Source organism: Ranitomeya imitator, chromosome 5, assembly GCF_032444005.1.
Source record: "Ranitomeya imitator isolate aRanImi1 chromosome 5, aRanImi1.pri, whole genome shotgun sequence".
Taxonomy (NCBI): Eukaryota; Metazoa; Chordata; class Amphibia; order Anura; family Dendrobatidae; genus Ranitomeya; species Ranitomeya imitator.
This window is the reverse complement of record NC_091286.1, coordinates 463,611,537-463,632,807: the sequence shown is the minus strand read 5'-3', so window position 1 is coordinate 463,632,807 and position 21,271 is coordinate 463,611,537. Positions and strand designations below refer to the sequence as shown.

Sequence of the window (21,271 nt, the reverse complement as noted above, 5' to 3'; positions counted from 1 at the left end):
CCCAAGAGGAGTGGTGGAACTCCCCAGTCTTGTAGACACAAGAGAACAATTATGGAAACAGGAACACATGGGCTACTTGCACAGTGAACACTGTTTTTTACATCTTTTACTAGCACTTGCGGATTACTGCAACATTTTTTCAAACTTAGTGTTTTTGGTTTTACTATTCTCTTTTGTGTCTTCAGGTTTCTTGGTGGTGTGTGAACATGATCATACAGACTTGTTCACTGTGCAAGTAGCCCATGTGTTCCTGTTTCCACAGATGTGTGGCACTGCACGTCACCCTGAAAACACCATCCCCACTGTCAAACATGGTGGCAGCATCATGCTATGGGGAGGGTTTTCTTCAGCCGGGACAGTGTAGCTGGTCTGGAGCTAAATATGAGGAAATCCTGAGGGAAAACCTGTTGGAGGCAGCAAAGCACTTGAGACGTAGGTTCACTTTCAGCAAAATGACCCTAAACATACTACATGGGCTACAATGGAATGGTTTAGATCAAAGCAGATTAAAAAAAAGCTTCCTAAAAATGTGCTACTTTGTATTTTATGTATATCACATAAAGTACATTTACCGTAAGTTTGTAGGTCTAACTTGAAAAATAAATATGAAGTTGAATAAATGCTTATTAAGGTCCTGTATGCAAAAAAAAAAAATATGGTACAAGTGTCATCAGTATTCAGATCTTTTTAATCAGTATTTGGTCAGGGTAATTTTTTTAGACATTAGTGTTTTGTCAGTGATTTTTTTTTTTTCTTAAAAATTACAAAGCTTCCCCTGTCAGTGTTACTCAAGGACAGCACATGTTGTTGTGCACTGATGCCATCTGTGGGCAGCCATGATTTTCAGGGACCCATAGACTTCTATTGGTTACTTTTTGTCTGTGATTCTGATAAAGAATGGACAGAGGCTGCAAAAATAACCATGTATTTATGAACCGCCCCATAGACTACAATGGATATGTGGTTTGTCTGTGAAAGTCACGGGTAGCATAAGGGTATGTGCACACGTCAGGGTTTCTGGCAGAAATTTTCCTGACAAAAACCGGACATTTCTGCCAGGAATCCGCATGCGTTTTTTTTTCGTGCGTTTTTTTTCCAAATGCATAGTATAGCGGGAAAAAACGCAAAATTAACCCCTTCAAGACCCAGCCTATTTTGACCTTAAAGACCTTGCCGTTTTTTGCAATTCTGACCAGTGTCCCTTTATGAGGTAATAACTCAGGAACGCTTCAACGGATCCTAGCGGTTCTGAGATTGTTTTTTCGTGACATATTGGGCTTCATGTTAGTGGTAAATTTAGGTCAATAAATTCTGCATTTATTTGTGATAAACACGGAAATTTGGCGAAAATTTTGAAAATTTCGCAATTTTCACATTTTGAATTTTTATTCTGTTAAACCAGAGAGATATGTGACACAAAATAGTTAATAAATAACATTTCCCACATGTTTACTTTACATCAGCACAATTTTGGAAACAAAATTTTTTTTTGTTAGGAAGTTATAAGGGTTAAAATTTGACCAGCGATTTGTCATTTTTACAACGAAATTTACAAAACCATTTTTTTTAGGGACCACCTCACATTTGAAGTCAGTTTGAGGGGTCTATATGGCTGAAAATACCCAAAAGTGACACCATTCTAAAAACTGCACCCCTCAAGGTACTCAAAACCACATTCAAGAAGTTTATTAACCCTTCAGGTGCTTCACAGCAGCAGAAGCAACATGGAAGGAAAAAATGAACATTTAACTTTTTAGTCACAAAAATTATCTTTTAGCAACAATTTTTTTATTTTCCCAATGGTAAAAGGAGAAACTGAACCACGAAAGTTGTTGTCCAATTTGTCCTGAGTACGCTGATACCTCATATGTGGGGGTAAACCACTGTTTGGGCGCACGGCAGGGCTTGGAAGGGAAGGAGCGCCATTTGACTTTTTGAATCAAAAATTGGCTCCACTCTTTAGCGGACACCATGTCACGTTTGGAGAGCCCCCGTGTGCCTAAAAATTGGAGCTCCCCCACAAATGACCCCATTTTGGAAACTAGACGCCCCAAGGAACTTATCTAGATGCATAGTGAGCACTTTGAACCCCCAGGTGCTTCACAAATTGATCCGTAAAAATGAAAAAGTACTTTTTTTTCACAAAAAAATTCTTTTAGCCTCAATTTTTTCATTTTCACATGGGCAACAGGATAAAATGGATCCTAAAATGTGTTGGGCAATTTCTCCTGAGTACACCAATACCTCACATGTGGGGGTAAACCACTGTTTGGGCACATGGTAAGGCTCGGAAGGGAAGGAGCGCCATTTGACTTTTTGAATGAAAAATTATTTCCATCATTAGCGGACACCATGTCGCGTTTGGATAGCTCCTGTGTGCCTAAACATTGGCGCTCCCCCACAAGTGACCCCATTTTGGAAACTAGACCCCCCAAGGAACTTATTTAGATGCCTAGTGAGCACTTTAAACCCTCAGGTGCTTCACAAATTGATCTGTAAAAATGAAAAAGTACTTTTTTTTCACAAAAAAATTATTTTCGCCTCAATTTTTTCATTTTCACATGGGCAGTAGGATAAAATGGATCATAAAATTTGTTGGGCAATTTCTCCCGAGTACGCCGATACCTCATATGTGGGGGTAAACCACTGTTTGGGCACACGGCAGGGCTCGGAAGGGAAGGCGCGCCATTTGACTTTTTGAATGGAAAATTAGCTCCAATTGTTAGCGGACACCATGTCGCGTTTGGAGAGCCCCCTGTGTGCCTAAACATTGGAGCTCCCCCACAAGTGACCCCATTTTGGAAACTAGACCCCCCAAGGAACTTATCTAGATGCATATTGAGCACTTTAAACCCCCAGGTGCTTCACAGAAGTTTATAACGCAGAGCCATGAAAATAAAAAATAATTTTTCTTTCCTCAAAAATGATTTTTTAGCCTGGAATTTCCTATTTTGCCAAGGATAATGGGAGAAATTGGACCCCAAATATTGTTGTCCAGTTTGTCCTGAGTACGCTGATACCCCATATGTGGGGGTAAACCACTGTTTGGGCGCACGGCAGGGCTCGGAAGGGATGGCACGCCATTTGGCTTTTTAAATGGAAAATTAGCTCCAATCATTAGCGGACACCATGTCACGTTTGGAGAGCCCCTGTGTGCTTAAACATTGGAGATCCCCCAGAAATGACACCATTTTGGAAACTAGACCCCCAAAGGAACTAATATAGATGTGTGGTGAGGACTTTGAACCCCCAAGTGCTTCACAGAAGTTTATAACGCAGAGCCATGAAAATAAAAAAAAAAATTATTTTCTCAAAAATGATCTTTTAGCCTGCAATTTTTTATTTTCCCAAGGGTAACAGGAGAAATTTGACCCCAAAAGTTGTTGTCCAGTTTCTCCTGAGTACGCTGATACCCCATATGTGGGGGTAAATCACTGTTTGGGCACATGCCGGGGCTCGGAAGTGAAGTAGTGACGTTTTGAAATGCAGACTTTGATGGAATGCTCTGTGGGCGTCACGTTGCGTTTGCAGAGCCCCTGATGTGGCTTAACAGTAGAAACCCCCCACAAGTGACCCCATTTTGGAAACTAGACCCTGAAAGGAACTTATCTAGATGTGTGGTGAGCACTTTGAACCCCCAAGTGCTTCATAGAAGTTTATAATGCAGAGCCGTGAAAATAATAAATACGTTTTCTTTCCTCAAAAATAATTATTTAGCCCAGAATTTTTTATTTTCCCAAGGGTTACAGGAGAAATTGGACCCCAAAAGTTGTTGTCCAGTTTCTCCTGAGTACGCTGATACCCCATATGTGGGGGTAAACCACTGTTTGGGCACACGTCGGGGCTCAGAAGGGAAGTAGTGACTTTTGAAATGCAGACTTTGATGGAATGGTCTGCGGGTGTCACGTTGCGTTTGCAGAGCCCCTGGTGTGCCTAAACAGTAGAGACCCCCCACAAGTGACCCCATTTTAGAAACTAGACCCCCCAAGGAACTTATCTAGATATGTGGTGAGCACTTTGAACCCCCAAGTGCTTCACAGACGTTTACAACGCAGAGCCGTGAAAATAAAAAATCATTTTTCTTTCTTCAAAAATTATGTTTTAGCAAGCATTTTTTTAGATTCACAAGGGTAACAGGAGAAATTGGACCCCAGTAATTGTTGCGCAGTTTGTCCTGAGTATGCTGGTACCCCATATGTGGGGGTAAACCACTGTTTGGGCACACGTCAGGGCTCGGAAGTGAGGGAGCACCATTTGACTTTTTGAATACGAGATTGGCTGGAATCAATGGTGGCGCCATGTTGCGTTTGGAGACCCCTGATGTGCCTAAACAGTGGTAACCCCTCAATTCTAACTCCAACACTAACCCCAACACACCCCTAACCCTAATCCCAACTGTAGCCATAATCCTAATCACAACCCTAACCCCAACACACCCCTAACCCCAACACACCCCTAACCCTAACCACAACCCTAATTCCAACCCTAACCCTAAGGCCATGTGCCCACGTTGCGGATTCGTGTGAGATATTTCCGCACCATTTTTGAAAAATCTGCGGGTAAAAGGCACTGTGTTTTACCTGCGGATTTTCCGCGGATTTCCAGTGTTTTTTGTGCGGATTTCACCTGCGGATTCCTATTGAGGAACAGGTGTAAAACGCTGCGGAATCCGCACAAAGAATTGACATGCTGCGGAAAATACAACGCAGCGTTCCCGCGCTGTATTTTCCGCACCATGGGCACAGCGGATTTGGTTTTTCATATGTTTACATGGTACTGTAAACCTGATGGAACACTGCTGCGGATCCGCAGCCAAATCCGCACCGTGTGCACATAGCCTAATTCTAAAGGTATGTGCACACGCTGCGGATCCGCAGCAGTTTCCCATGAGTGTACAGTTCAATGTAAACCTATGGGAAACAAAAATCGCTGTACACATGCTGCGGAAAAACTGCACGGAAACGCAGCGGTTTACATTCCGCAGCATGTCACTTCTTTGTGCGGATTCCGCAGCGGTTTTACAACTGCTCCAATAGAAAATCGCAGTTGTAAAACCGCAGTGAAATGCGCAGAAAAAAACGCGGTAAATCCGCCATAAATCCGCAGCGGTTTAGCACTGCGGATTTATCAAATCCGCAGCGGAAAAATCCGCAGAGGACCAGAATACGTGTGCACATTCCTAACCCTAACCCTAGCCCTAACCCTAACCCTACCCCTAACCCTAACCCTACCCCTAACCCTAACCCTAACCCTACCCCTAGCCCTAACCCTACCCCTATTCTAACATTAGTGGAAAAAAAAAAATTTCTTTATTTTTTTATTGTCCCTACCTATGGGGGTGACAAAGGGGGGGGGTCATTTATTATTTTTTTTATTTTGATCACTGAGATAGATTATATCTCAGTGATCAAAATGCACTTTGGAACGAATCTGCCGGCCGGCAGATTCGGCGGGCGCACTGCGCATGCGCCCGCCATTTTGGAAGATGGCGGCGCCCGGGAGAAGACGGACGGGACCACGGCTGGATCGGTAAGTATGATGGGGTGGGGGGGGACCAGGGGGGGGGGGGATCGGAGCACGGGGGGGGAATCGGAGCGCGGGAGGGGTGGAACGGAGCGCGGGGGGCGTGGAACGGAGCACGGGGGGCTGGAACGGAGCACGGGGGGGTGGAACGGAGCACGGGGGGGGGTGGATCGGAGTGCAGGGGGGGTGATTGGAGCACGGGGGGGTGATTGGAGCACGGGGGGAGCGGACACGAGCACGGGGGGGGAGCGGAGCACTGGACGGAGGGGAGCCGGAGCAGTGTACCGGCCAGATCGGGGGGGTGGGGGGGCGATCGGAGGGGTGGGGTGGGGGCACACTAGTATTTCCAGCCATGGCCGATGATATTTCAGCATCGGCCATGGCTGGATTGTAATATTTCACCCGTTATAATGGGTGAAATATTACAAATCGCTCTGATTGGCAGTTTCACTTTCAACAGCCAATCAGAGCGATCGTAGCCACGAGGGGGTGAAGCCACCCCCCCTGGGCTAAACTACCACTCCCCCTGTCCCTGCAGATCGGGTGAAATGGGAGTTAACCCTTTCACCCGATCTGCAGGGACGCGATCTTTCCATGACGCCGCATAGGCGTCATGGGTCGGAATGGCACCGACTTTCATGACGCCTACGTGGCGTCAAAGGTCGGGAAGGGGTTAATGAACATGATGCTTTTTTTACCGCGATGCATTTTTTTCGTGGAAAAAAGCGCATCATGTGAACAAAAGTTGCAGAATGCATTCCAAATGATAGGATGCATATGTCTGCGGTTTCTAATGCAGTTTTTATCGTGAAAAAACACATAACAAAACCGCGAAAATACCTGAACGTGTGCACATACCCTAAGTAAGTGAAAATAAATGAGACCTTCCACTTTTTTTTGTAACGGACCTCATTGTTTCTGAGATATTAGCTTGAAAACTGTTGTAAATTTCTCCTGCAACCACAGGGGCAGTAACCAGATACCTCTTAGGACTTGTACCTCCCCACTATTTGCACTGGCCACTCAAAAGCAGACTGTCACATGGGTGGAAAAAACAGAATTACTCCCCTCCCCCCCTTCCTCCTTAGAAAAATCAAAATAGGGATTCTCATCGTGATCTTGAGACGTTGTTAGTCTCACGTGACCCTGCTGAGTGATCTTCCCTTTGGCAGTGAGCTTTGAAGTAGCATGATTTAGTGACTAGCACTTGCTTATTACTGTTTTTTTCTTTTTTTTTTTTTTTACAGCAGAGTATTTTTGACCTCACTGTGCTCTTGTGTCTTCATTTTTTAGCGAGTCCAGTGCCTTGTAGCCCACAGGCAATGTGCAGAGTGGTCACCACGTGCATAAAGTCCCATTTTTGAAGATGAGAGCTCAAAGCTGTCAGCAATCACTTAGGTCTGTGTTGACTGTAAATGCTCTGGAGTGAGAACAAAGCAGGTCGTCATTACTTCTCACAGGAGCAGCCTTCTCTGAGCCATTGTTCTTTTGTGTGTTGCTGCCTGATTACGATTGGAATAATAAATAGCAATTGGATAAAACATGTACGCATGTATGCCTCCTACATGCTGCTATGTTCTTTGACAGCTGCATTTAGCACACTGTATATGGCACCGCTTGTATAAGAATTTGAACATACATTTGGTCACACTGCAGTTTTGATAGGTTTTGGACCAGTGCACATTGTTATATTTATTTGTTTTTTGTGATAATAGACTGTAGCAATAGTGCATTATACTGAGTTCAATTAACCTAGATATGTAAGATATATGACCAATATTTAGCGGTGCTACATCTATGTGGAGTACACTCATGGTATATTTGGGCAGCAATTTGGGTTATTTTTTGCTTATTAATCCCAAGCCGAATATATACATCTGAGTAGATTGGCTGTATACAGCACCATTGTTTGGAGCACACTGCCGGTAGCTGGCAGCCATACTTGTTGTTGGTCCACTTTTACATAGGTGTCTATGGCACTGTCAACATTTGTGTTTTTGTTTACTTTTTTCCCCATTCTGTGTTGGTAAGGGTCACACGGGCACAAGGGTTTCTTTTCCTTGTTGGTTTGTTTTTGTTTTGTTCATAGTTTTTACATTTAGACCTAATAAAGGTTACGTTTTATCCAATTGCTATTTATTATTCCAATCGTAATCAGGCAGCAACACACAAAAGAACAAGAACGTGTCCAACAATGGCTCAGAGAAGGCTGCTCCTGTGAGAAGTAATGACGACCTGCTTTGTTCTCACTCCAGAGCATTTACAGTCAACACAGACCTAAGGGTACCGTCACACTATAACATTTCGATCGCTACGACGGTACGATTCGTGACGTTCCAGCGATATCGTTACGATATCGCTGTGTGACACGCAGCAGCGATCAGGGATCCTGCTGAGAATCGTACGTCGTAGCAGATCGTTTAGAACTTTCTTTCATCGCTGGATCTCCCGCTGTCATCGCTAGATCGGTGTGTGTGACACCGATCTAGCGATGCGATCCAGCGATGCGTTCGCTTGTAACCAGGGTAAACATCGGGTAACTAAGCGCAGGACCGCGCTTAGTTACCCGATGTTTACCCTGGTTACAAGCGTTAAACTAAAAAAAAAACAAACAGCACATACTTACATTCCGGTGTCCGTCAGGTCCCTTGCCGTCTGCTTCCCGCACTGTGACTGCCGGCCGTAAAGTGAAAGCAGAGCACAGCGGCTGTGCTTTCACTTTCACTTTACGGCCGGCAGTCACTGAGTGCGGGAAGCAGACTGCAAGGGACCTGACGGACACCAGAATGTAAGTATGTGCTGTTTTTTTTTTTTTTAGTTTAACGCTTGTAACCAGGGTAAACATCGGGTAACTAAGCGCGGTCCTGCGCTTAGTTACCCGATGGTTACCCTGGTTACCCAGGGACCTCGGCATCGTTGGTCGCTGGAGAGCTGTCTGTGTGACAGCTCCCCAGCGACCACACTATGATTTACCTACGATCGCGGCCAGGTCATATCGCTGGTCGTGATCGTAGGTAAATCGTATAGTGTGACGGTACCCTAAGTGATTGCTGACAGCTTTGAGCTCTCATCTTCAAAAAATGGGACTTTATGCACGTGGTGACCACTCTGCACATTGCCTGTGGGCTACAAGGCACTGCACTCACTAAAAAATGAAGACACAAGAGCACAGTGAGGTCAAAAATACTCTGCTGTAAAAAAAAAAAAAAAAAAACAGTAATAAGCAAGTGCTAGTCACTAAATCATGCTACTTCAAAGCTCACTGCCAAAGGGAAGATCACTCAGCAGGGTCACGTGAGACTAACAACGTCTCAAGATCACGATGAGAATCCCTATTTTGATTTTTCTAGGGAGGAAGGGGGGGAGGGGAGTAATTCTGTTTTTTCCACCCATGTGACAGTCTGCTTTTGAGTGGCCAGTGCAAATAGTGGGGAGGTACAAGTCCTCAGAGGTATCTGGTTACTGCCCCTGTGGTTGCAGGAGAAATTTACAACAACAGTTTTCAAGCTAATATCTCAGAAACAATGAGGTCCGTTACAAAAAAAAGTGGAAGGTCTCATTTATTTTCACTAACTTAGGGTATGTGCACACGTTCAAGTATTTTCGCGGTTTTGTTTTGCGTTTTTTCACAATAAAAACTGCATTAGAAACCGCAGACATATGCATCCTATCATTTGGAATGCATTCTGCAACTTTTGTTCACATAATGCGCTTTTTTCCACGAAAAAAAAGCATCATGTTCATTAATTTTGTGTTTTTTCCCGCTATACTATGCATCTGGAAAAAAAACGCACGAAAAAAAAAAACGCATGCGGATTCCTGGCAGAAATGTCCGGTTTTTGTCAGGAAAATTTCTGCCAGAAACCCTGACGTGTGCACATACCCTTATGCTACCCGTGACTTTCACAGACAAACCACATATCCATTGTAGTCTATGGGGCGGTTCATATATCCATAGTTATTTTTGCAGCCTCTGTCCATTCTTTATCAGAATCACAGACAAAAAGTAACCAATAGAAGTCTATGGGTCCCTGAAAATCATGGCTGCACACAGATGGCATCAGTGCACAACAACATGTGCTGTCCTTGAGTAACACTGACAGGGGAAGCTTTGTAATTTTTAAGGAAAAAAAAAAAAAAAAAAATCACTGACAAAACACTAATGTCTAAAAAAATTACCCTGACCAAATACTGATTAAAAAGATCTGAATACTGATGACACTTGTACCATATTTTTTTTTTTTGCATACAGGACCTTAATAAGCATTTATTCAACTTCATATTTATTTTTCAAGTTAGACCTACAAACTTACGGTAAATGTACTTTATGTGATATACATAAAATACAAAGTAGCACATTTTTAGGAAGCTTTTTTTTAATCTGCTTTGATCTAAACCATTCCATTGTAGCCCATGTAGTATGTTTAGGGTCATTATGCTGAAAGTGAACCTACGCCTACGTCTCAAGTGCTTTGCTGCCTCCAACAGGTTTTCCCTCAGGATTTCCTCATATTTAGCTCCAGACCAGCTACACTGTCCCCTCCCCATAGCATAATGCTGCCACCACGTTTGACAGTGGGGATGGTGTTTTCAGGGGGACGTGCAGTGCCACACATCTGCCTGAGCAGAGCACCTCCTCCCACATGCTGTGTCACCTACAAACAGGACTTCTTATACATGCATGTGGAAAGGTTCACATGGAATAAATACTGTTTCAAAGACCTGTAGATGTTAAAATTAGGCAAACTCTGTGCTCCAACCTCTCTCAGGATGTAGTCAGTGTAAAACTTGAAGAGTCTTCATTAAAGCATAGACTTGTTTGTCTTCTCAGCTAGACATAGATGTTTGGGAGCTGCAGACACAACATGGAGGAATTCAACAATACTCTATAAAACTGGTAACGGGCTCGTCCAACGTAACTAACAGTCATCGTAATGGCAGTAAACCCCCCAGGACAGCCTTCTGTTCAGCCTCATGTCGGAGCCCACATTACCGCTGCAGCCCTTCATGGCCTACGCTCCTGACGTCAGCGACTGGCTGCAGTGGTCAGATGGGCTGGGACATCAGCTACGTGTAACATGAACTGAATCAAATACAACAAATGATGTGAATACAGTGTAACATCCGGGAGGACCACCGACTGCCACTGCCACAGATCCTCGGGAGCGGTGGGGTCTGTGGCAGCTGCTGCTCCGCCATGTCACCAGGTGGAACGAGGCTGGGGGCACAGCGCATGGCGGAGGACAAGCAGCACTCACTGGGCCACGAAGGACAGTACCGGCAGCACACGGACACCTCACCGCCCCGTGCGGCCGAGGTCACGTGTCCACGCCCCGCTCTGACTAATGGCGGAGAAACGCAGAGCCGTTACACTTCCCCCAGCAGGCCCCCACACATACTTGGCGCGGTGATGGAGGACCCACGTGTGCAGCCACGCTCCGCTTTCTCCGGTCCCACGCTACCCCCCAAAGACAGCAGCGGGCGGTGACCGGGTTATAAAGCCAGGCCGGTGAGAGGAAGGGGCAGTGGGGGAGGGGTGTTACAGACCCTCACCGAGTTCAACAACAACCGCCCGTGGGACGCGTCGCACTTCCGGGTTAGGTGGTGTCGCTCAGTGAAGTGACGTCGGGGGCCGCTTCCTGTTCTTCAAATAACCAGCAGCAGTCTGGGTACCGAGGATACCGGAAATGGACCAGTGACGTAACACGCGGGGCGGGGCTGACACTGACGGCGGCCGTGAAGTACACGCAATAGTTCTTCTCACGTGACCCTGTGCACACAATGGCTGCAGCACACGTGACCCCCACCCACCCGAGAACGAAGCAGCGGCAGACAAATTAGTGTACAGACACAGGCGGGTAACCGCTGCATGTGCACAGGCCAAACACCGCAGCCGGCAGCTGCCCGGTTACGTTCACATTTGCGTTGTGCAATGCCCAGCGCATGCAAAAACGCATGCAAAAAACGCAGCTTTTTGTGATGCATGCGTTCATTTTTTTCATGATTTTTGGCGCAGAAAAACTGCATCATGCAGCGTGCGTCACAAAACGCAAGACAACGCATGTCCATGCGCCCCCCATGTTAGGCTACGTTCACATTAGCGTTTTGCCGGGCTGCGCTGAGTCGGGCGCAGCTGCGGCGACGCATGCGTCATGCTCCCCTATATTTAACATGGGGGCGCATGGACATGCGTTGTCTTGCGTTTTGTGACGCAAGCGTCAGGGCGCAGAGGACGCAGCAAGTTGCATTTTTTTGCGTCCAAAATCATGCCAAAAAAGGACGCATGCGTCACAAAATGATGCGTTCATGTTTGCGTTGTTCGTAGCATCACCGACGCAGCACCGCACAACGCAAATGTGAACGTAGCCTTAAATATAGGGGCGCATGAGTCGCCGCGGCTGCGCCCGACGCAGCCCCGCAAAACGCTAATGTGAACGTAGCCTTAGTCACGGTGCTGCGCCTACACGTGGCGTAGGTCACGGCGTGTGCTGCAGGGGGTGCATGTGCTGCGGTGGGTGCGTGTGCTGCGGTGGGTGCGCGTGCTGCGGTGGTGGTGCGTGTGCGCTTCGGGAAATTGCGCTTTTTTTTGCGGTTTCTCTGCACTTGGATTTTTTTCCTGCTTTCCAGTTAACCCCATGATAAATGGTGTCCTGCACCAGTAGCGCTCTTCCCCATGACACCAGGCCTCCTATGGCTGTGTGACGATCACTACAGGTTCGGCCAGGTTCACATTAGCGTCTGTGTGCGCAGCGTATACCTGCGTACTGTCCGCATGCGTCTTGCGTTACCTATCTTTAACATTGTGTACGCAGGGACATTCGTTTGCATGCGTCGTTTTGTGGTGTCCGGCGAACACAACACGCTACATGTTTTGAGGCGTCAAATTAGTGCAGACATCCGCGTGCGTATAAACATTGCATTACTGTCTATGGGACCGCATTGTGCGCAAGGACATGCGTTGGATGCGCTTGCGTACTTCGGGCTGCGCATGTCTAGGAACTGATTGAGACACGCCCTCCTGGAAATATCGAACGCATGCGCATAAACAACGCAAAAACTCATGCACACGCAGCTTTTTTGGCATCATGCGCTTAAATGCATTTTGGCATGCGTTTGCGCATGCAGATAATAAACTGCACAGATACGCTAATGTGTACTTGGCTTTATGCAGAAAGGAAAATGGTCATGTCAGGACGGGGTTAACAGTCACTTGTTTAAAAAAAAAAAATGGTTTGTGTCTCCATTTTCCCAAATGTAGTTACTTATTTTTCCAATGGATCGGGGCTAATTTTTCAGGGGGAGCCGAGGCTTTATGTGACAGCTTGATTTCTTGCGTTGTTTTGGGGAAGTGCTCCTGTATGGCCCGTCTCATGGTTCTAGGCCCCATAGGGACATGCTGCGGCGCTGACGGAGTGCTGACAGATAATCTGGGAACTCTCGGGCTGGGGCAGAGCTCACTGATAGGCTCTCAGTGTGATGGGAAGAGGAGTACACCACTGATATTGCTATGCACTACTCACTATTGCCACAAATGAGAGTATTCCTCCAGCACAGTCCTGTTAGGGCCCTATGGATCTGTAGTGTACATATTGGGAAACTTTCCAGTGCACATATCCAGAATAGAGCACAGTATGTGACCAGAGCCTGCGGCTGCTATCACACAGCGCGGAGCTTCTTCTTATATTGCTGATACAATAAACATCGAACTGCACATAAAGTGGAAAATTGGGGCTTTCTATAGGGCGGGATAGCGTAATCAACATGACTTTTGTATTTCCCTAGAATCTTCATAGAGACCAATGCATAGAATTTGCAATGAGTAAAAGAAAACCGTAGGTTCAATTCACACAACCACATAGTGGCCGTATTTTCTTGTCCGTACTACAGCCACAAGTCTGGGCCGTCCGACGGTCTCATGACTATAACATAAATTTCTCTGCAATGTATAAATGAGCTGTTAAGATCTATGGGCGGGACAATGATCTCCCCGAGAATCTGCCTTCAAAGCTTATATTAAAGGAAAGTGGACGTTACCAGTATGAGACACACAGCGGAGGAGAGCAGAAAAATGGAATTCTCTGGAATAAAGACAGATAGTTTTGGAGGGTTGATTCTACTGACTGCTTCACTTTAAAACAATCCTGAAATCTTCCATTTTTCTTGGCTGAGTCAGTCTACAAATTTACTGATGCTTTCTGATCTTCAGAGACGAAGTCAAAACAAAAACTTCATGATGGGTTTCCACGGCCTAGCAACTCCATGGAAGATTAACATCACCAAGCACAATGTCAAGTGTTGGATGGAGTAGTGTAAAGCACAATACCACCTCAGTATACATAGCACTGTCTGACCTGGAATACATACAGTACATGTAAACTTCCACGTGGAAGCAGCGGTCAGACTCCCCTTACAGAAGGCAGAGACTATTTTTCACCATCTCTGCGTTCCCAGTCTCTATATACACAATATTGAATAAGCGCTTTGTAAACAGTGCACAGGAAGCACAGCGCTTCCTCCTCAGGACCTAGCGGTCATGTGAGCGCCTGCTGTAGGTAGAGAAGAAGAGCTGCTTGGTCCTAGGAGACCCAGTCAGCCTTGTTGTTCAGCCAGGAGACAGAATTTCCACTGTAACTGGGGCTAATATACCTGCCCCAGTTATATGGAAAATAATAAGTATTTTAATGCTCCCCAAAGTCTTTTTTGATTGTATAGGGGTGGGGCACAAAATGTGAAATAAAAAGCAGAAGGGGAAAAAAAAAAAATCGCTGATACTAGCACTGTACCTGTCAAAAAATACCTGTGTCTGATGTATAAAAGTAAAGGAAAACACATTTTGAGATCCTATGTGGTCGTAAAAAATGTGAAAAGTAAACTATTGTCTCACTGACATTGGAAAAAAAAAGGATGAAAATAGCATAAGGAATATAGCCCACGCATCATAGAAGACACTGTGCGTATACAAGCGAGAAAAAAAGATGGGGAAAAATGGCCTCGTCTTGAGTTGATTAATAGAATATTTTATTTATTTTACTCATATGGCGGCATTAATTCCACAGCACTTTACAGACACAATCACTGTCCCCATTGGGGCTCGCAATCTAGATTCCCTATCAATATGTCTTTGGAGTGTGGGAGGAAACCGGAGACCTTAGGAGGAAACCCACGCAAACATGGGAAGAACATACAAACTCCTTGCAGATGTTCTCGGTGGCATTCGAACCAAGAACCCAGTGCTTTACAGAGGTTGTATTCTCTTTCCTTGGTTGGATTCAAACCCAGGACTCCAGCGCTGCAAAGCAACAGTGCCAACCCAACCACTGAGTCACTCTGCTGAGCTGTTTATTTTAGTCACTTACAGTGAGTACGGAAAGTATTCGGATCCCTTTAAATTTTTCACTCTTTGTTTCATTGCAGCCATTTGGTAAATTCCAAAAAGTTCTTTTTTTTTTCACATTAATGTACACTCTGCACACCATCTTGACTGAAAAAAAAACAGAAATGTAGAAATCTTTGCAAATTTAATAAAAAAGAAAAACTGAAATATCACATGGTCATAAGTATTCAGACCCTTTACTCAGACACTCAGATATTTAAGTCACGCACTGTCCATTTCCTTGTGATCCTCCTTGAGATGATTCTACTCCTTCATTGGAGTCCAGCTGTGTTTAATTAAACTGATAGGACTTGATTTGGAAAGGCACACACCTGTCTATATAAGGCCTCACAGCTCACAGTGCATGTCAGACCAAATGAGAATCATGAGGTCAAAGGAACTGGCCAAGGAGCTCAGAGACAGAATTGAGGCAAGGCTCACATCTGGCCAAGGTTACAACAGAATTTCTGCAGTACTCAAGGTTCCTAAGAGCTCAGTGGCCTCCATAATCCTTAAATGAAAAACGTTTGGGACCACCAGAAGTTTTCCTAGAGCTGGGCGTCCAGCCAAACTGAGCAATCATAGGAGAAGAGCCTTGGTGAGAGAGTTAAAGAAGAACCCCAAGATCACTGTGGCTGAGCTCCAGAGATGCAGTAGGGAGATGGGAGAAAGTTCCACAAAGTCAACTATCACTGCAGCCCTCCACCAGTCAGACCTTTATGGCAGAGTGTCCCGACGGGAGCCTCTCCTCAGTGCAAGACATATGAAAGCCAGCATAGAGTTTACTAAAAACACATGAAGAACTCCCAGACTATGAGAAATAAGATTCTCTGGTTTGATGAGACGAAGATAGACCTTTTTGGTGATAATTCTAAGCGGTATGTGTGGAGAAAACCAAGCACTGCTCATCACCTGCCCAATACAATCAAAACAAAACAGTGAAACATGGTGGTAGCATCATGCTATGGGGGTGTTTTTCAGCTGCAGGGACAGGACGACTGGTTGTCATTGAAGGAAACATGAATGCGACCAAGTACAGAGATATCCTGAATGAAAACCTCTTCCAGAGTGCTATGGACCTAAGACTCGGCCGAAGGTTCACCTTCCAACAAGACAATGACCCTTAACCCACAGCTAAAATAACAAAGGAGTCGCTTCAGAACAACTCTGTGACCATTCTTGACTGGCCCAGCCAGAGCCCTGACCTAAACCCAATTGAGCATCTCTGGAGAGACCTGAAAATTGCTGTCCACCAGCGTTCACCATCCAACCTGACGGAACTGGAGAGGATCTGCAAGGAAGAATGGCAGAGGATCCCCAAATCCAGGTGTGAAAAACTTAATTCCCAAGAAGACTCATGGTTGTACTAGCTCAAAAAGGTGCTTCTACTCAATACTGAGCATAGGGTCTTAATACTTTGACCATGTGATGTTTCAGTTTTTGGTTTTTAATAAATTTGCAAAAATTTCTACATTTCTGTTTTTTATTGTCAAGATGTGAATTAATGAGAAAAAAAAATGAACTTTTTTGAATTTACCAAATGGCTGCAGTGAAACAAAGAGTGAAAAATGTAAAGGGGTCTGAATACTTTCCGTACCCACTGTATATAGCACCATTAATTCCACAACGCTTTACAGACGTTATAATCACTGTCCCCATTGGGACTCACAATCTAGATTCCCTATTAGTATGTCTTTGGAGTGAGGGAGGAAACCGGAGAACTGGGAGGAAACCAATGCAAACACAGGAAGAACATAAACTCCTTGCAGATGTCCTGACCACTGAGCCACAGAATAGGGTATACATTATTTTATTGATGTCTGATAGCACCATAAAATTCTGGTTATAGCGACTACAAAATGAAAAAAAATTCAACAAGATATTTGAAAGGGTGAATACAATTTATGTGAATAAACTTGTACTGTAAAATAATAAAAAAGATTTCTGACATTTCCATCATATCTACAGCCAGCTTCAGGGTTGTTTTACAAATTATGGGTCCAATTTATTAAGACTGCATCAAATGAATCCAAAGGACCTCCCTACCTAATAAATTTGGCACAATTTTAGACTGTCTGAAAATGAAATCTTCAACTTTGGAGGCGTGTGTATTTTTATTAAATCTAACTTGAGACCAGTGCTCAACGACGACATTTGGGGACGCTGCGACAATGTCGAGTCAGTATGGGTAAATGTATATGGGGACAGCAATAATGGAAAGCTGCTAACTGGAGTTTGCTGCAATCCTCCTAAGGCCTGTCCCACACGTCCAGATAATTCCGGTACCGGAAAAATCGGTACCGGAGTTGTCCGTGTGCTCACATGGCACATCAGTGTGGCACACGTGCGGCAGCCGTGTGCCGACTGGGTACCACAAGCACCGTGCAGGAGACAGCGCTAGAGTTAAGCGCTGTCCCCTGCTTTGAGTGCTGAATCCAGAATTCATTCCTTCTTCCCAGCAGCGTTCACTGGAGAGAAGGAATGAAAAATTTTTTTTTTTTTTGTTAAAATAAAGTTCCCGGTAATCTCCTCCCTCCCTCCCCCTGTGCGCCCACCCGCTGGCATTAAAATACTTACCCAGCTCCTTCGATGCTTCCATCCTCTCAGCGTCGCAGCTCTTCCTGTATGAGCGGTCACGTGGTGCCGCACATTACAGTGATGACTATGCGGCTCCACCTCCCATAGGGGTGGAGCCGCATATTCATCACTGTAATAAGCGGCACCACGTGACCGCTCATACAGGAAGAGCTGCGACGCTGAGAGGAAGCGCCAAGGGAGCTGGGTAAGTATTTTAATGCCAGCAAGCGGGCGCACAGGGGGAGGGAGGGGTGAGATTACCGGGAACTTTATTTTAACAACAAAAAAAATAAAATATGATTTTTCATTCCTTCTCTCCAGCGAACGCTGCTGGAGAGAAGAAATGAATGGGGCTTCAGCACCACAAGCTGGGGGGACAGCGCTTACAGTAGCGCTGTCTCCTGCACGGCACACGGACTGCACACGGACAGCATCCGTGTGCGGTACGTGTTTTACACGGACCCATTGACTTTAATGGGTCCGTGTGATCCGTGCGTTCCCACAAACACTGACATGTCTCCGTGTTTTTCAAACAGACACACGGTCTTTGAAAACATGCTGACATGTGCAGAGACACATTGATTTTAATGTGTCTACGTGAGTCAGTATCTCCGGTACGTGAGGAAACTGTCACCACACGTACCGGAGCCACTGACGTGTGAAACCGGCCTAATATAGCTGAGCAGGTAGAGGAGGAAATGCTTCATCAAATTAAAAAGGAAGCAAATAATAGGGTCCTTAATATGGGGGATTTTAACTGTCCAGACAATCTACTATATAATTGTCTGAGGGTCACTTCCGTCAGTCTGTCCCGGAAATCCCGCATCGCTGACTGGTCGCGGCCACCAGGCCGCAACCAATCAGCGACGGGCACAGTCCGGCGGCAAAATGGCCGCTCCTTCCTCCCCGCAGTCAGTGCCCGCTCCATACTCCCCTCCAGTTAGCGCTCACACAGGGTTAATGGCAGCGTTAACGGACCGAGTTATGCCGCGGTGTAACGCACTCCGTTAATGCTGCTATTAACCCTGTGTGACCAACTTTTTACTATTGATGCTGCCTGTGCAGCATCAATAGTAAAAAGATCTAATGTTAAAAAAAATATAAAACAATTATGTACTCACCCTCCGTCGGCCCCTCGGATCCAGAACAGGCCTTTCCCGCTCCTCGCGACGCCCCGGTGACCGCTCCATGCATTGAGATCTCCCGAGATGATGACGTAGCGGTCTCGCGAGACTGCTACGTCATCATCTCGCGAGACCGCAATGCACTCTTGGGACCGGAGCGCGCGAGGAGCATCGGTAAACGCTTCACTTGGATCCGGGGGCCAACGGAAGGTGAGTATATCACTATTTTGTATTTTAATTCTATTTTTAACAGGGATATGATGCCCACATTGCTATATACTACGTGGGCTGTGCAATATACTATGTGGGCTGTGCAATATACTATGTGGGCTGTGCAATATACTACGTGGCTGTGCAATATACTACGTGGTTGTGCAATATACTACGTGGCTGTGCAATATACTATGTGGGTTGTGCTATATACTACGTGGCTGTGTTATACACTATATGGGCTGTTATATCCTACGTGGGCTGTGCAATATACAACGTGGCTGTGCAATATACTACATGGCTGTGCTATATATTAGGTGGGCTGTGTTATACACTACGTGGGCTGTGTTATACACTATGTGGGCTGTTATACACTACGTGGGCTGTGTTATACACTATGTGGGCTGTGTTATATACTGCATGTGTGGGCTGTTATACACTCCGTGGGCTGTGCTATATATTCTGTGGGCTGTTATATACTACGTGGCTGTGCTATATACTCCGTGGGCTGTGTTATATACTACGTGGCTGTGCTATATACTCCGTGGGCTGTGCTATATAAATACATGGCTGTGCTATATACTACGTGGCTGTGCAATATACTACATGGCTGTGCTATGTACTACGTGGCTGTGCTATGTACTACGTGGCTGTGCTATTTACTACGTGGCTGTGCTATTTACTACGTGGGCTGTTATATACTATGTGGCCGGCCGCGAACAATCAGCGACAGGCGCAGTCCGGCCGCGAATTGTCGCGGGATTTGAACCACGCTTCGTTAATTGGTTGCGGTTGGCCGAATCCTGTGTATTCAATGTATTATTCTAAAATCTTCATAAATAAACTACATACATATTCTAGAATACCCGATGCTTTAGTATCGGGCTACCATCTAGTGGGACATATAATCTTCTGGTTGTGCTAAAAGCTGCTTGTTCTTATCCGCAATTCAGGACAACTACCTTTCTCAGCTGGTAGATGAACTGACCAAGAGATGTAATCTGCTGGATCTGGTTCTGTCAAATAGACCAGGTACAATTTCAGATCTACAGGTCGGGGAGCATTTGGAAAGCAGTGACCATAATATGGTAAGTGTCAATGTAATTTTCAATCAAACATTCAAAAGTGGAAGCGCAAAAACCTCAAATTTTAGGAAAGCTGATTTCAACAAATTAAGGGAAGAACTTATGCATGTAGACTGGGACCATGTCATGGTAACTAGGGATACAGAACATAAATTGGGCATTTTTAAGGATATACCGTATATACTCGAGTATAGGCCGACCCGAGTATAAGCCGACCCCCCTAATTTTGCCACAAAAAACTGGGAAAACTTATTGACTCGAGTATAAGCCTAGGGTAGGAAATGCAGCAGCTACCGGTGAATTTCAAAAATAAAAATACATGCTCCATACCGTTCATTATTGCCCCATAGATGCTCCATATAAAGCTGTGCCCCATATAATGCTCTGCACCGTGCATTATGGCTCCATACATGTTCCATAGAAAGCTGTGCCACATATAATGCTCTGCACCGTTCATTATGGCCCCATAGATGCTCCACATAAAGCTGTGCCATATGGAATGCTCTGCACCATTCATTATGGCCCCATAGATGCTCTACATTAAGCTGTGCCATATGGAATGCTCTGCACCGTTCATTATGACCCCATAGATGCTCTACATTAAGCTGTGCCATATGGAATGCTCTGCACCGTTCATTATGACCCCATAGATGCTCCACATAAAGCTGTGCCCCATATAGAATGCTCTGCACCGTTCATTATGACCCCATAGATGCTCCACATAAAGCTGTGCCATATGGAATGCTCTGCACCGTTCATTATGACCCCATAGATGCTCCATATAAAGCTGCCCCATATATAATGCTCTGCACCGTTCATTATGACCCCATAGATGCTCCATATAAAGCTGCCCCATATATAATGCTCTGCACCGTTCATTATGACCCCATAGATGCTCCACATAAAGCTGTGCCATATGGAATGCTCTGCACCGTTCATTATGACCCCATAGATGCTCCATATAAAGCTGCCCCATATATAATGCTCTGCACCGTTCATTATGACCCCATAGATGCTCCATATAAAGCTGCCCCATATATAATGCTCTGCACCGTTCATTATGACCCCATAGATGCTCCACATAAAGCTGTGCCATATGGAATGCTCTGCACCGTTCATTATGGCCCCATAGATGCTCCATATAAAGCTGCCCCATATAGAATGCTCTGCACCGTTCATTATGACCCCATAGATGCTCCACATAAAGCTGTGCCATATAGAATGCTCTGCACCGTTCATTATGGCCCCATAGATGCTCCATATAAAGCTGCCCCATATAGAATGCTCTGCACCGTTCATTATGACCCCATAGATGCTCCACATAAAGCTGTGCCATATGGAATGCTCTGCACCGTTCATTATGGCCCCATAGATACTCC

At 45.4% G+C, this 21,271-nt stretch overlaps 1 protein-coding gene across 4 annotated transcripts in view; it reads right to left on the bottom strand.

The window, feature by feature from the left end:
* TBL1XR1 (TBL1X/Y related 1) overlaps window positions 1–21,271 on the bottom strand; it is a 284,264-nt gene that overhangs the window by 136,285 nt on the left and 126,708 nt on the right. The window contains exon 1 of one of the 4 annotated variants that reach the window (XM_069727287.1): window positions 10,923–11,147. The exons of 2 other annotated variants lie outside the window; for them this stretch is intronic. The gene's annotated coding sequence lies outside the window, so the exon portion shown is untranslated. Of the gene's footprint in view, window positions 1–10,922; window positions 11,148–21,271 lie in introns of those variants that run through there. One more of the 4 variants, XM_069727288.1, reaches the window with a different exon arrangement.